The sequence below is a fragment of the Heptranchias perlo genome, chromosome 20, assembly GCF_035084215.1.
Source record: "Heptranchias perlo isolate sHepPer1 chromosome 20, sHepPer1.hap1, whole genome shotgun sequence".
NCBI lineage: Eukaryota > Metazoa > Chordata > Chondrichthyes > Hexanchiformes > Hexanchidae > Heptranchias > Heptranchias perlo.
The window spans coordinates 11721181-11733231 of NC_090344.1; the positions used below are offsets into that span (position 1 = coordinate 11721181).

Sequence of the window (12051 nt, forward strand, 5' to 3'; positions counted from 1 at the left end):
CAATTTCCTGCTACCATCTGCATTACTTCCTGCGTCACCAGAAGGCTGCGTGTTCTGGTTCTCTGGTTCTCAAATTTCAGCAAATCGTTTCATTTTGCCCTCGACCTTTGATCTTGTGCTGCGGATGAAACTTTTGCAAAGAGGGAGAAGAAGCCCTCAAATCGCCCCACGTGTATCTCAAACGCTTTGGGAAGAAGTTCTGTGGAAACAATCAGGAATTTAAAGGCACCTCAATGACCTGCACTTTCATTGAATGACTTTTTTTCGCCATTGGAATCGACGTGAAATCGCTGTCGGCTTTCATCTCACTGAAGTGGAGAGTGTGGCCGCCTTGTATCGGTCAACGTGTTAGTGACGAGTTTGGGTTAAGCACGGGTCGCGTTTATTTCTGAAATCTCACCAAGCACCGGGGAAAAGAAATTTAGAATCAAACTGTCCCTGTAAGTGATGAATTGAAGGGAATATCGCTCCAAACAGATCTGGACAATGCGCAGCGCAGCCGCACAGGAGTTACAAATCCAACCTCTCACCACTCGGCAATCGCATTAACTGAACTTTACTCTGGCCCGTGTCACCGCGCTGAAATCGAGTCTTTCTCGGCCACATTTTTTGTTAACATAATAATTACTGGTTCAAGAGTGAAGATTGTCGGCTGCTGAACTGTAAGGGCAAGAGACAACTTTGTAGACACCGTGTAGTGTCACAGATCTGCTGGTTTGTCCTGCTCATTTCATCTTACCTCATTTTCAGCAAACCTGAATATTACTGGAACAGAGAATGGCGAATCACAGCTCAAAAATCAATCCTCTCTTCCACGAGCGGACTGAGTCTTTCAACATACAGGTGTTTAATGGCAAGGTGAGCTTAATTTTCAGAAATAATACCGCACAGATTTTCACTCGTGCAAGCTGCACACTATTTTGGAAAAGTAAACTGATTGGAAGAAAGCTGTTACATTGAGTGCGGCAACCTGAAGCGTCAGCTCGATGAATTCGTCCTTGAACATTTACAGGCTCTGTTTCTGTGGCGCAATTTGTTTGCGCGTTCGGCTGCCAACTGAAAAGTTAGTGGTTCGAACCCACGAGAGGACGCTAAAGCAACCTTTTACCTTAACATTCATTGTCTCGCATTTCTTGGGTTCGAATGTGTGTCTTGTCTGCCAGAAAATGTACCGCAAACATTGCCAGCTGAGTGCGTCTGATTTTCCACCATTTATTCTGCGGTTGGATAAAAGGCATCTGAAAAAATCCAAAAAAACCGAGATTGGCTTGAACGAAGGCGGAATACTTCTTGACAGAGAAGGTTCGAAGGTTGCAGGCGAGCTCCTTCAGACTGAATCACACTGACATGGATATTTCTGTAGTGAGCGACATCAGACTGTTTCCACAATGAATGTCACTCCCTTTATTTTGGAAAAGTGAAATGGTATTCACATTCCGACTGGTTTCAGTTGATTTGTGAGAGATAGTAAAAGGACAATCTCCGGTTAAGACGGCCTTTTTCTCTCTCTTTGTTGGCCGAATCCAAAATGAAATTGGAGCTGGACTAATCATGCAAGAAATCAGGAATCACTTTTGCAAACAAAATACGGCCGAAAGCTGGAACTCTCTCATCCCAAAGGATGATGATTGTGGCTCAATTCATAATTTGAAATCTGATATTGAGACATCGTTTTTCGATTCGGGTACCAAGGAATATGAGTCCAAGGCGGAGAAACAGAGATGAATTGCAGATCAACTCATGATCTAATTGAATGGGGCAGCAGGTTCGAGGGGCCGAATGGCCTTCTCTTGTCCCGATGTTCCGATACTGCTCAGCGCGGGGCTGGACGAATGGTCAAAGACATCAGACGAGCTCCAGAATGAAAAAACGGGTGTTCAGAAGCAGATACCCTGAGATTGTGGAACGAACTGAACTCCTGCAGCAAAGCCAACAGCTGTCTCTCTGCAATAATAGGATGGGAAGAATTTCGGCAGTCGGCACGGCAAGCGCAGTCGGGAGAGCATGAGACTCTTAATCTCAGGGTCGTTGGTTCGAGCCCCACGTTGGGCGATTTGTGTTCTACTTTTCACACTGTGTGATAAAAGTTTCAAAGTGCAACCTCTTGTCTCCAGATTCGAACCAGACACAACCCTGAGCTGCGTGAAAGGAAACCGTGAGCGTTGCCAAATATCCACTCCCTCCCGATTCGACCTCCTCGTTCCCTCCACATGGGACACGGACATGTTATCGGTTCAATCGGATTCATTTTTTGCTGTTATTAAAAATGTTGAAGGTCTGAAAATGTAATATTTAGGAGATGCCAACTCTGGAACAATTCGCCTCTCTGAGACCTCCTGATCTCCCCTTACCCTATTTGATTCTCCCTGCGCTCCTTATCATCGCTGATACGCTCTGTCTCTTACCTTCTCCGATAACCTCAGAGAGTCCATGATCCACTTTGAACCTTGTCAGCGCCATTCACCTGCTCTGATACCTATTGATTGCCCCTTACACAGATGCGCCCTGAGCCGCCTTACACTCTCCCATACTCGGCATTCCTTCCCCTCTCTCAGATCTTAAAACACTCCCTGATGCCATCTGACTGCCCGCTCTCCTCTTTGAGCCCCCTTACACTCTCTGATGCCCTCTGATAGTACCTTCCCCTCTCTGAGATGCCCTTGCCACAATGGATCGCCACTAAGAAGCGATTAGACGCCCTGAGGCCTTCTCAGAAGCAATTACCGTCCCTGCTATCAAAGTGCGGTGTAACTTCACAGGTGGATCTACCGGTCTGTGTTAAGGATGAGATCAAGAGTTTGATCGGTCGCTGCTGCTTCCGCCTCTGAGAGCTCCATCGGCGGTCGGTACCGATCTTCCTCCCACAAACTGGGTGTGGATGTATGAGTGCGCTGTTGATTTATAAACTTTGGTAGTTTACGTATGACAACGATGTTTATATATGAACTGTGGGTGTATCTCTACGAGTACGATGTTTATATATGAATTGTGGAATGAACAGGAGGGGCAATTCCTCCTGGGGTTATATTTTCTTCCACGACAATAACACAAAGTAATCGTTGGGTACAGAGCCGAAATAGCTCAGTTGGGAGAGCGTTAGACTGAAGATCTGAAGGTCCTTGGTTCAATCCCGAGATTCGGCAGTTTTTGTTTGTTTACTTTCTTCTTCCTTGCTTCGATTCTCGGATTTATTTGCAGTGAAATTTAATTCCCGCCACTGAAGGATTGGGGATTGAATAGAGAGACATCAAGGATGGGAATTATTTATATCGTTTGTATTTGGCTGTTATTTCACTGTTACCTTCTGCCTTTTTCTCTTGGTTTTGTCTCTCTCGGTGCCAGGTGACTCTTTGATTTGTCCGAAACTGTTCCATTTTCCACATCTCGGGGCGGTCAGACCCGCTCTGTCTGTCTGTTGCTGCTGATGATCATTAATGGGAACAGGCCGCGAGTTAAACGTTTATCTGCAAATTGGAGAAAGACAAATCAAAAGAAAGACGTGTTTATCCTGCCCAGGGGCAAAGTTACAACGGATGTAATTCAAAAACGGTCCCCGTGATTTTTTTTCTGTGGATTTTCTTTTTAAAGCTTCGATTTCAAAAGTTACAAAAACGCGAAATAAATAAAGTAAATTACAAGAATCGAGTCCGTGATCATTATGTTACAGTATACTCTTTGCAAACGAGTGAACCGGTCGTACCAACGGCACATTAGGCTGTTTAATTAATTTTTGTACCTGCAGCGATTTCTGTTCTTGGACCCCTAAATCTCTCTGCTCCTCCACAGCACCGAGTTTCTCACCATTTAGAAAATACTCTGATTTATCTTTCTTAGATTTAAAGTGTATGACCTCGGTCTCCCCCACATTGAACACTATTTGCCACAGTTTTGTCCACACACTTAATCTATCAATTCCCACTTTTCAATTTCCTGCTACCATCTGCGTTACTTCCTGCGTCACCAGAAGGCTGCGTGTTCAAAACACGGGGTAACCGTTGCCTTCAGAGCTGATAGGATTCTGTATCGTTCCGGAATGAATGTTTCATCTGCTTTTTCTCAATAAACAGAACCTTGCTCTAAATTCTGGTTCTCTGGATCTCAAATTTCAGCAAATCGTTTCATTTTGCCCTGGACTTTTGATCTTGTGCTGCGGATGAAACTTTTGCAAAGAGGGAGAAGATGTCCCCAAATCGCCCCACGTGTATCTCAAACGCTTTGGGAAGAAGTTCTGTGTAAACAATCAGGAATTTAAAGGCACCTCAATGACCTGCACTTTCATTGAATGACTTTTTTTCGCCATTGGAATCGACGAGAAATCGCTGTCGGCTTTCATCTCACTGAAGTGGAGAGTGTGGCCGCCTTGTATCGGTCAACGTGTTAGTGACGAGTTTGGGTTAAGCACGGGTCGCGTTTATTTCTGAATTCTCACCAAGCACCGGGAAAAAGAAACTTAGAATCAAACTGTCCCTGTAAGTGATGAATTGAAGGGAATATCGCTCCAAACAGATCTGGACAATGTGCAGCGCAGCCGCACAGCAGTTACAAATCCACCCTCTCACCACTCGGCAATCGCATTAACTGAACTTTACTCTGGCCCGTATCACCGCGCTGAAATCGAGTCTTTCACGGCCACATTTTTTCTTAACATAATAATTACCGGTTTAAGAGTGAAAATTGTCGTCCACTTCACTGTAAGTGCAAGAGACAACTTTGTAGACACCGTGTCGTGTCACAGACCTGCTGGTTTGTCCTGCTCATTTCATCTCATCTCATTTTCCGCAAACCTGAATATTACTGGAACAGAGAATGGCGAATCACAGCTCAAAAATCAATCCTCTCTTCCACGAGCGGACTGAGTCTTTCAACATACAGGTGTTGAATGGCAAGGTGAGTTTAATTTTCAGAAATAATACAGCACAGATTTTGACTCGTGCAAGCTGCACACATTTTATTTTGGAAAAGTAAACTGATTGGAAGAAAGCTGTGACATTGAGTGTGGCAACCTGAAGCGTCAGCTCGATGAATTAGTCCTTGAACATTTGCAAGTTCTGTTTCTGTGGCGCAATTGGTTAGCGCGTTTCGCTGCGAACTGAAAAGTTGGTCGTTAGAGGACACGAAGGCAACCTTTTACCTTAACATTCATTGTCTCGCAAATTCTTGGGTTCGAATGTGTGTCTTGCCTGCCAGAAAATGTACCGCAAACATTGCCAGCAGAGTGCGTCTGATTTTCCACCATTTATTCTGCGGTTGGATAACAGGCATATGAAAAATATCCAAAAAAACGAGGTTGGCTTGAACGAAGTCGGAATACTTCTTGACAGAGAAGGTTCGAAGGTTGCAAGCGAGCTCCTTCACACTGACATGGATATTTCTGCAGTGAGCGACATCAGACTGTTTCCACAATGAATGTCACTCCCTTTATTTTGGAAAAGTGAAATGGTATTCACATTCCGACTGGTTTCAGTTGATTTGTGAGAGATCGCTAAAGGATCAATCTCCGGTGAAGACGGCCTTTTTCTCTCTCTCTGTTGGCCAAATCCAAAATGAAATTGGAGCTGGACTAATCATGCAAGAAATCAGGAATCACTTTAGCAAACAAAATACGGCCGAAAGCTGGAACTCTCTCATCCCAAAGGATGTGGATTGTGGTTCAATTCATAATTTGAAGTCTGATATTGACAGATCGTTTTTCGATTCGGGGACCAATGAATATGAGTCCAAGACGGAGAAACAGAGATGAATTGCAGATCAACTCATGATCCAATTGAATGGGGCAGCAGGTTCGAGGGGCTGAATGGCCTTCTCTTGTCCCGATGTTCCGATACTGCTCAGCACGGAGCTGGACGAATGGTAAAAGACATCAGACGAACTCCAGAATGAAAAAACGGGTGTTCAGAAGCAGATACCCTGAGATTGTGGAACGAACTGAACTCCTGCAGCAAAGCCAACAGTTGTCTCTCTGCAATGATAAGATGGAAAGAATTTCAGCAGTCGGCCCGGCTAGCTCAGTCGGTAGAGCATGAGATTCTTAATCTCAGGGTCGTGGGTTCGAGCCCCACGTTGGGCGATTTGTGTTCCACTTTTCACACTCGGTGATAAAATTTTTAAAGTGCAACCTCTTGTCTCCAGATTCGAAACAGGCACAACCCTGAGCTGTGTGAAAGGAAACCGTGAGCGTTGCCAAATATCCACTCCCTATCGATTCTACCTTCTCGTTCCCTCCACATGGGACACGGACAGGTTATCGGTTCAATTGCATTCACTTTTTGTTGTTATTAAAAATGTTGAAGGTCAGAAAATGTAATATTTAGGAGATGCCAACGCTGGAACAATTCGCCTCTCTGATACCTCCTGATCCCCCCTTACCCCATTTGATTCTCCCTGTGCTCCTTATCATCGCTGATACACTCTGTCTCTTACCTTCTCCGATACCCTCAGAGAGTCCATGATTCACTTTGAACCTTGTCAGCGCCATTCACCTGCTCTGATACCTATTGATTGCCCCTTACACAGATGCGCCCTGAGCCGCCTTACACTCTCCCATACTCGGCAGTCCTTCCCCTCTCTCAGATCTTAAAACACTCTCTGATGCCATCTGATAGTACCTTCCCCTCTCTGAGATGCCCTTGCCACAATGGATCGCCACTAAGAAGCGATTAGACGCCCTGAGGCCTTCTCAGAAGCAATTACCGTCCCTGCTATCAAAGTGCGGTGTAACTTCACAGGTGGATCTACCGGTCTGTGTTAAGGATGAGATCAAGAGTTTGATCGGTCGCTGCTGCTTCCGCCTCTGAGAGCTCGATCGGCGGTCGGTACCGATCTTCCTCCCACAAACTGGGTGTGGATGTATGAGTGCGCTGTTGATTTATAAACTTTGGTAGTTTACGTATGACAACGATGTTTATATATGAACTGTGGGTGTATCTCTACGAGTACGATGTTTATATATGAATTGTGGAATGAACAGGAGGGGCAATTCCTCCTGGGGTTATATTTTCTTCCACGACAATAACACAAAGTAATCGTTTGGTACAGAGCCGAAATAGCTCAGTTGGGAGAGCGTTGGACTGAAGATCTGAAGGTCCTTGGTTGAATCCCGAGTTTCGGCAGTTTTTGTTTGTTTACTTTCTTCTTCCTTGCTTCGATTCTCGGATTTATTTGCAGTGAAATTTAATTCCCGCCACTGAAGGATTGGGGATTGAATAGAGAGACATCAAGGATGGGAATTATTTATATCGTTTGTATTTGGCTGTTATTTCACTGTTACCTTCTGCCTTTTTCTCTTGGTTTTGTCTCTCTCGGTGCCAGGTGACTATTTGATTTGTCCGAAACTGTTCCATTTTCCACATCTCGGGGCGGTCAGACCCGCTCTGTCTGTCTGTTGCTGCTGATGATCATTAATGGGAACAGGCCGCGAGTCAAACGTTTATCTGCAAATTGGAGAAAGACAAATAAAAAGAAAGACGTGTTTATCCTGCCCAGGGGCAAAGTTTCAACGGATGTAATTCAAAAACGGTCCCCGTGAATTTTTCTGTTGATTTTCTTTTTAAAGCTTCGATTTCAAAAGTTACAAAAACGCGAAATAAATAAAGTAAATTACAAGAATCGAGTCCGTGATCATTATGTTACAGTATACTCTTTGCAAACGAGTTAACCGGCCGTACCAATGGCACATTAGGCTGTTTAATTAATTTTTGTACCTGCAGCGATTTTTGTACTTGGACCCCGAAATCTCTCTGCTCCTCGACAGCACCGAGTTTCTCACCATTTAGAAAATACTCTGATTTATCTTTCTTAGATTTAAAGTGTATGACCTCGGTCTTCCCCACATTGAACACTGTTTGCCACAGTTTTGTCCACACACTTAATCTATCAATTCCCACTTTTCAATTTCCTGCTATCATCTGCGTTTCTTCCTGTGTCACCAGAAGGCTGCGTGTTCAAAACACGGGGTAACCGTTGCCTTTAGAGCTGATAGGGTTCTGTATCGTTCCGGAATGAATGTTTCATCTGCTTTTTCTCAATAAACAGAACCTTGCTCTAAATTCTGGTTCTCTGGATCTCAAATTTCAGCAAATCGTTTCATTTTGCCCTCGACTTTTGATCTTGTGCTGCGGATGAAACTTTTGCAAAGAGGGAGAAGGAGTCCCCAAATCGCCCCACGTGTATCTCAAACGCTTTGGGAAGAAGTTCTGTGTAAACAATCAGGAATTTAAAGGCACCTCAATGACCTGCACTTTCATTGAATGACTTTTTTTCGCCATTGGAATCGACGAGAAATCGCTGTCGGCTTTCATCTCACTGAAGTGGAGAGTGTGGCCGCCTTGTATCGGTCAACGTGTTAGTGACGAGTTTGGGTTAAGCACGGGTCGCGTTTATTTCTGAATTCTCACCAAGCACCGGGAAAAAGAAACTTAGAATCAAACTGTCCCTGTAAGTGATGAATTGAAGGGAACATCGCTCCAAACAGATCTGCACAATGTGCAGCGCAGCCGCACAGGAGTTACAAATCCACCCTCTCGCCACTCGGCAATCGCATGAACTGAACTTTACTCTGGCCCGTGTCACCGCGCTGAAATCGAGTCTTTCACGGCCACATTTTTTCTTAACATAATAATTACTGGTTTAAGAGTGAAAATTGTCGTCCACTTCACTGTAAGTGCAAGAGACAACTTTGTAGACACCGTGTAGTGTCACAGACCTGCTGGTTTGTCCTGCTCATTTCATCTCATCTCATTTTCAGCAAACCTGAATATTACTGGAACAGAGAATGGCGAATCACAGCTCAAAAATCAATCCTCTCTTCCACGAGCGGACTGAGTCTTTCAACATACAGGTGTTTAATGGCAAGGTGAGTTTAATTTTCAGAAATAATACCGCACAGATTTTGATTCGTGCAAGCTGCACACATTTTATTTTGGAAAAGTAAACTGATTGGAAGAAAGCTGTTACATTGAGTGCGGCAACCTGAAGCGTCAGCTCGATGAATTAGTCCTTGAACATTTGCAAGTTCTGTTTCTGTGGCGCAATTGGTTAGCGCGTTTCGCTGCGAACTGAAAAGTTGGTCGTTAGAGGACACGAAGGCAACCTTTTACCTTAACATTCATTGTCTCACAAATTCTTGGGTTCGAATGTGTGTCTTGTCTGCCAGAAAATGTACCGCAAGCATTGCCAGCTGAGTGCGTCTGATTTTCCACCATTTATTCTGCGGTTGGATAACAGGCATATGAAAAATATCCAAAAAAACGAGGTTGGCTTGAACGAAGTCGGAATACTTCTTGACAGAGAAGGTTCGAAGGTTGCAAGCGAGCTCCTTCACACTGACATGGATATTTCTGCAGTAAGCGACATCAGACTGTTTCCACAATGAATGTCACTCCCTTTATTTTGGAAAAGTGAAATGGTATTCACATTCCGACTGGTTTCAGTTGATTTGTGAGAGATCGCTAAAGGATCAATCTCCGGTGAAGACGGCCTTTTTCTCTCTCTCTGTTGGCCGAATCCAAAATGAAATTGGAGCTGGACTAATCATGCAAGAAATCAGGAATCACTTTAGCAAACAAAATTCGGCCGAAAGCTGGAAGTCTCTCATCCCAAAGGATGTGGATTGAGGCTCAATTCAAATTTTCAAATCTGATATTGATAGATCTTTTTCCGGTTCGGTTACCAAGGGATATGAGTCCAAGGCGGGGAAACATTGATGAATTATTGGTCACTTCATGATCTAATTGAATGAGACAGCAGGTTCGAGGGGCTGAATGGTCTTCTCCTGTAATGAATTTCCTCTCCTGCTCAACGCGGGGCTGGGCGACTGGTAAAAGGCATCAGACTGACTCTAGAATGAAAAGCGGGTGTTCAGATTCAGCCACCTTGGGATTGTCGGACAAACTGAACCCCTACAGCAACGTCACCACCTGCCTCTCTGCAATAATAGGATGAGAAGGAGCCCTGCCGCTGGCCCGGCTAGCTCAGTCGGTAAAGCACGAAATTCCTAATCTCAGGGACTGTGGGTTTAAACCACAGATTGGACGTTTTGTGTTCTATTTTTCACAATGGGTGATGAAAGGTTCAAAGTGCAATCTATTCTCTCCAGTTCATGAAATCCAGTTATTTAAAAAAAAACACTGGGCTGTGTGAAAGGAAACCGTGAGCGTTGCCAAATATCCAGTCCCGCCCGATACTATCTTCTCATTCCCTCCACATGGGACACGGCAGATACCGTTTCAATCGGCTTCATTTTTGCTGTTATTAAAAATGTTGATGCTGAGAAAGTGTAATATTTAGAAGATGCCAACTCTGGATCCATTCGCCTCTCTCATACCTCCTGAGCCCACCTTACCCTCTTTGATTCTCCCTGAGCTCCTTATCTTCTCTGATACCCTCAGAGATTCCATTGTCCTCTTTCAACCTTGTCAGCGCCCTTTACACTCTCTGATACCCGCTGGGTGCCCTTCACCCACTGATACTCCCTCAGAGTCCTTAATCTCTCTGATACCCTCTGGCAGTCCTTCCCCTCTCTGAGACCTCAATATATTCTCTGATACCTTCTGATTTTCCCCTCCCCTCTCCGAGCCCCGTTACACTCTCTGATGCCCTCTGGCTGTCCCGTCCCCTCTCTGTGATCCCCTTACACTCTAAGATGCCCTCTGAAAGTTCCTTTTTTCTCTGTGAGATCCCCTTGCCGCCAGTGCATCGCCACTAAGTAGCCATTAGAAGCTCTGAACCCTTCTCAGAACCCATTACCCTCCCTGATACCCAAGTGCGGTGTAATTTCACAGGTGGATCTACCGGTCTGTGTTAAGGATGAGATCCAGAGTTTGTTCGGTCGCTGTTGCTTCCGCCTTTCCAACTCCGAAAGCTCCACCGGCGGTCGGTACCGATCTTCCTCCTATAAACTGGATGTGGATTTGTGAGTGCGCTGTTGTTTTATAAACTGTGTGAGTTTCTATATGACAGCGATGTTTATATATCAACTCTGGGTTTGTATGTATAATTGTGATGTTTTTATATGAAGTATGGGTTTGATTGGATTAGTGTGATGTTTATGTATTAACTGTCGGTGTGTATATATGCGTGTGATGTTTATGTATGAACTGTGGGTGTGTTTATATGAGTGCGGTGTTTGTATATGAACTGTGGGTGTGTATATATGATTGTGATATTTATATATGAACTGTGGGTGTGTATATATGAGTGCGATGTTTATATATGAACTGTGGGTGTGTATATATGAGTGCGGTGTTTATATATGAACTGTGGGTGTGTATATATGAGTGCGGTGTTTATATATGAACTGTGGGTGTCTGTATATGAGCGTAATGTTTATATATGAACTGTGGGAGTGTATATATGAGTGTGATGTTTATATATGAACTGTGGGTGTGTCTATATGAGTGTGATGTTTGTATATGAACAATAGGAGTGCATATATGAGTGTGATATTTATATATGATCTGCGGGTGTACATATATGAGTGCGATGTTTATATATGAACTATGGGCGTGTATATATGAGCGTCATGTCTAAGTATGAAATATGGGTGTATCTATATGAGTGTGATGTTTATACATGAACTGTGGGTGTGTATATATGAGTGCGATGTTTTTATATGAATTGCGGAATGAACAGGAGGGGCAATTCCGCCTGGGGTTATGTTTTCTTCCAAGACAATGACATAAAGTAAAATTTTGATATGGCGCTGAAATAGCTCAGTTGGGAAAGCGTTAGACTGAAGATCTAAAGGTCCTTGGTTCAATCCCGAGTTTCGGCAGTTTTTGGTTTCGTTTTTTCTTCCTTGCTTTTCAGTGAAATTTAATACCCGCCACTGACGGATTGGGGATGGAACAGAGAGACATCAAGGATGAAATTTTCGCAGAGAGGGAGAAGTCCCCAAATCGCTCAACCTGAATCTCAAACGCTTTGGGAAGAAGTTTAGTGCAAACAATCAGGAATTTCAAGGCACCTCAGTGACCTGCACTTTCTTTGAATGAGTTTTGTTCGCCTTTGCATTCGACCGTGAAATCGCTCTCGGTTTTCATCTCAATTAACCAG

At 44.1% G+C, this 12051-nt stretch overlaps 4 non-coding genes across 4 annotated transcripts; all 4 read left to right on the plus strand.

Annotated features, from left to right (window-relative positions):
- Positions 1–3070: 3070 nt before the first annotated feature.
- On the plus strand, positions 3071–3143 carry trnaf-gaa (transfer RNA phenylalanine (anticodon GAA)). The gene has a single exon. It is a non-coding gene; the product is annotated as a tRNA-Phe (tRNA).
- Positions 3144–5994: 2851 nt separating this feature from the next.
- Positions 5995–6067, plus strand: trnak-cuu (transfer RNA lysine (anticodon CUU)). The gene has a single exon. It is a non-coding gene; the product is annotated as a tRNA-Lys (tRNA).
- A 969-nt stretch (positions 6068–7036) lies between these two features.
- Positions 7037–7109, plus strand: trnaf-gaa (transfer RNA phenylalanine (anticodon GAA)). Its single transcript has one exon. It is a non-coding gene; the product is annotated as a tRNA-Phe (tRNA).
- A 4588-nt stretch (positions 7110–11697) lies between these two features.
- On the plus strand, positions 11698–11770 carry trnaf-gaa (transfer RNA phenylalanine (anticodon GAA)). Its single transcript has one exon. It is a non-coding gene; the product is annotated as a tRNA-Phe (tRNA).
- Positions 11771–12051: the final 281 nt, after the last annotated feature.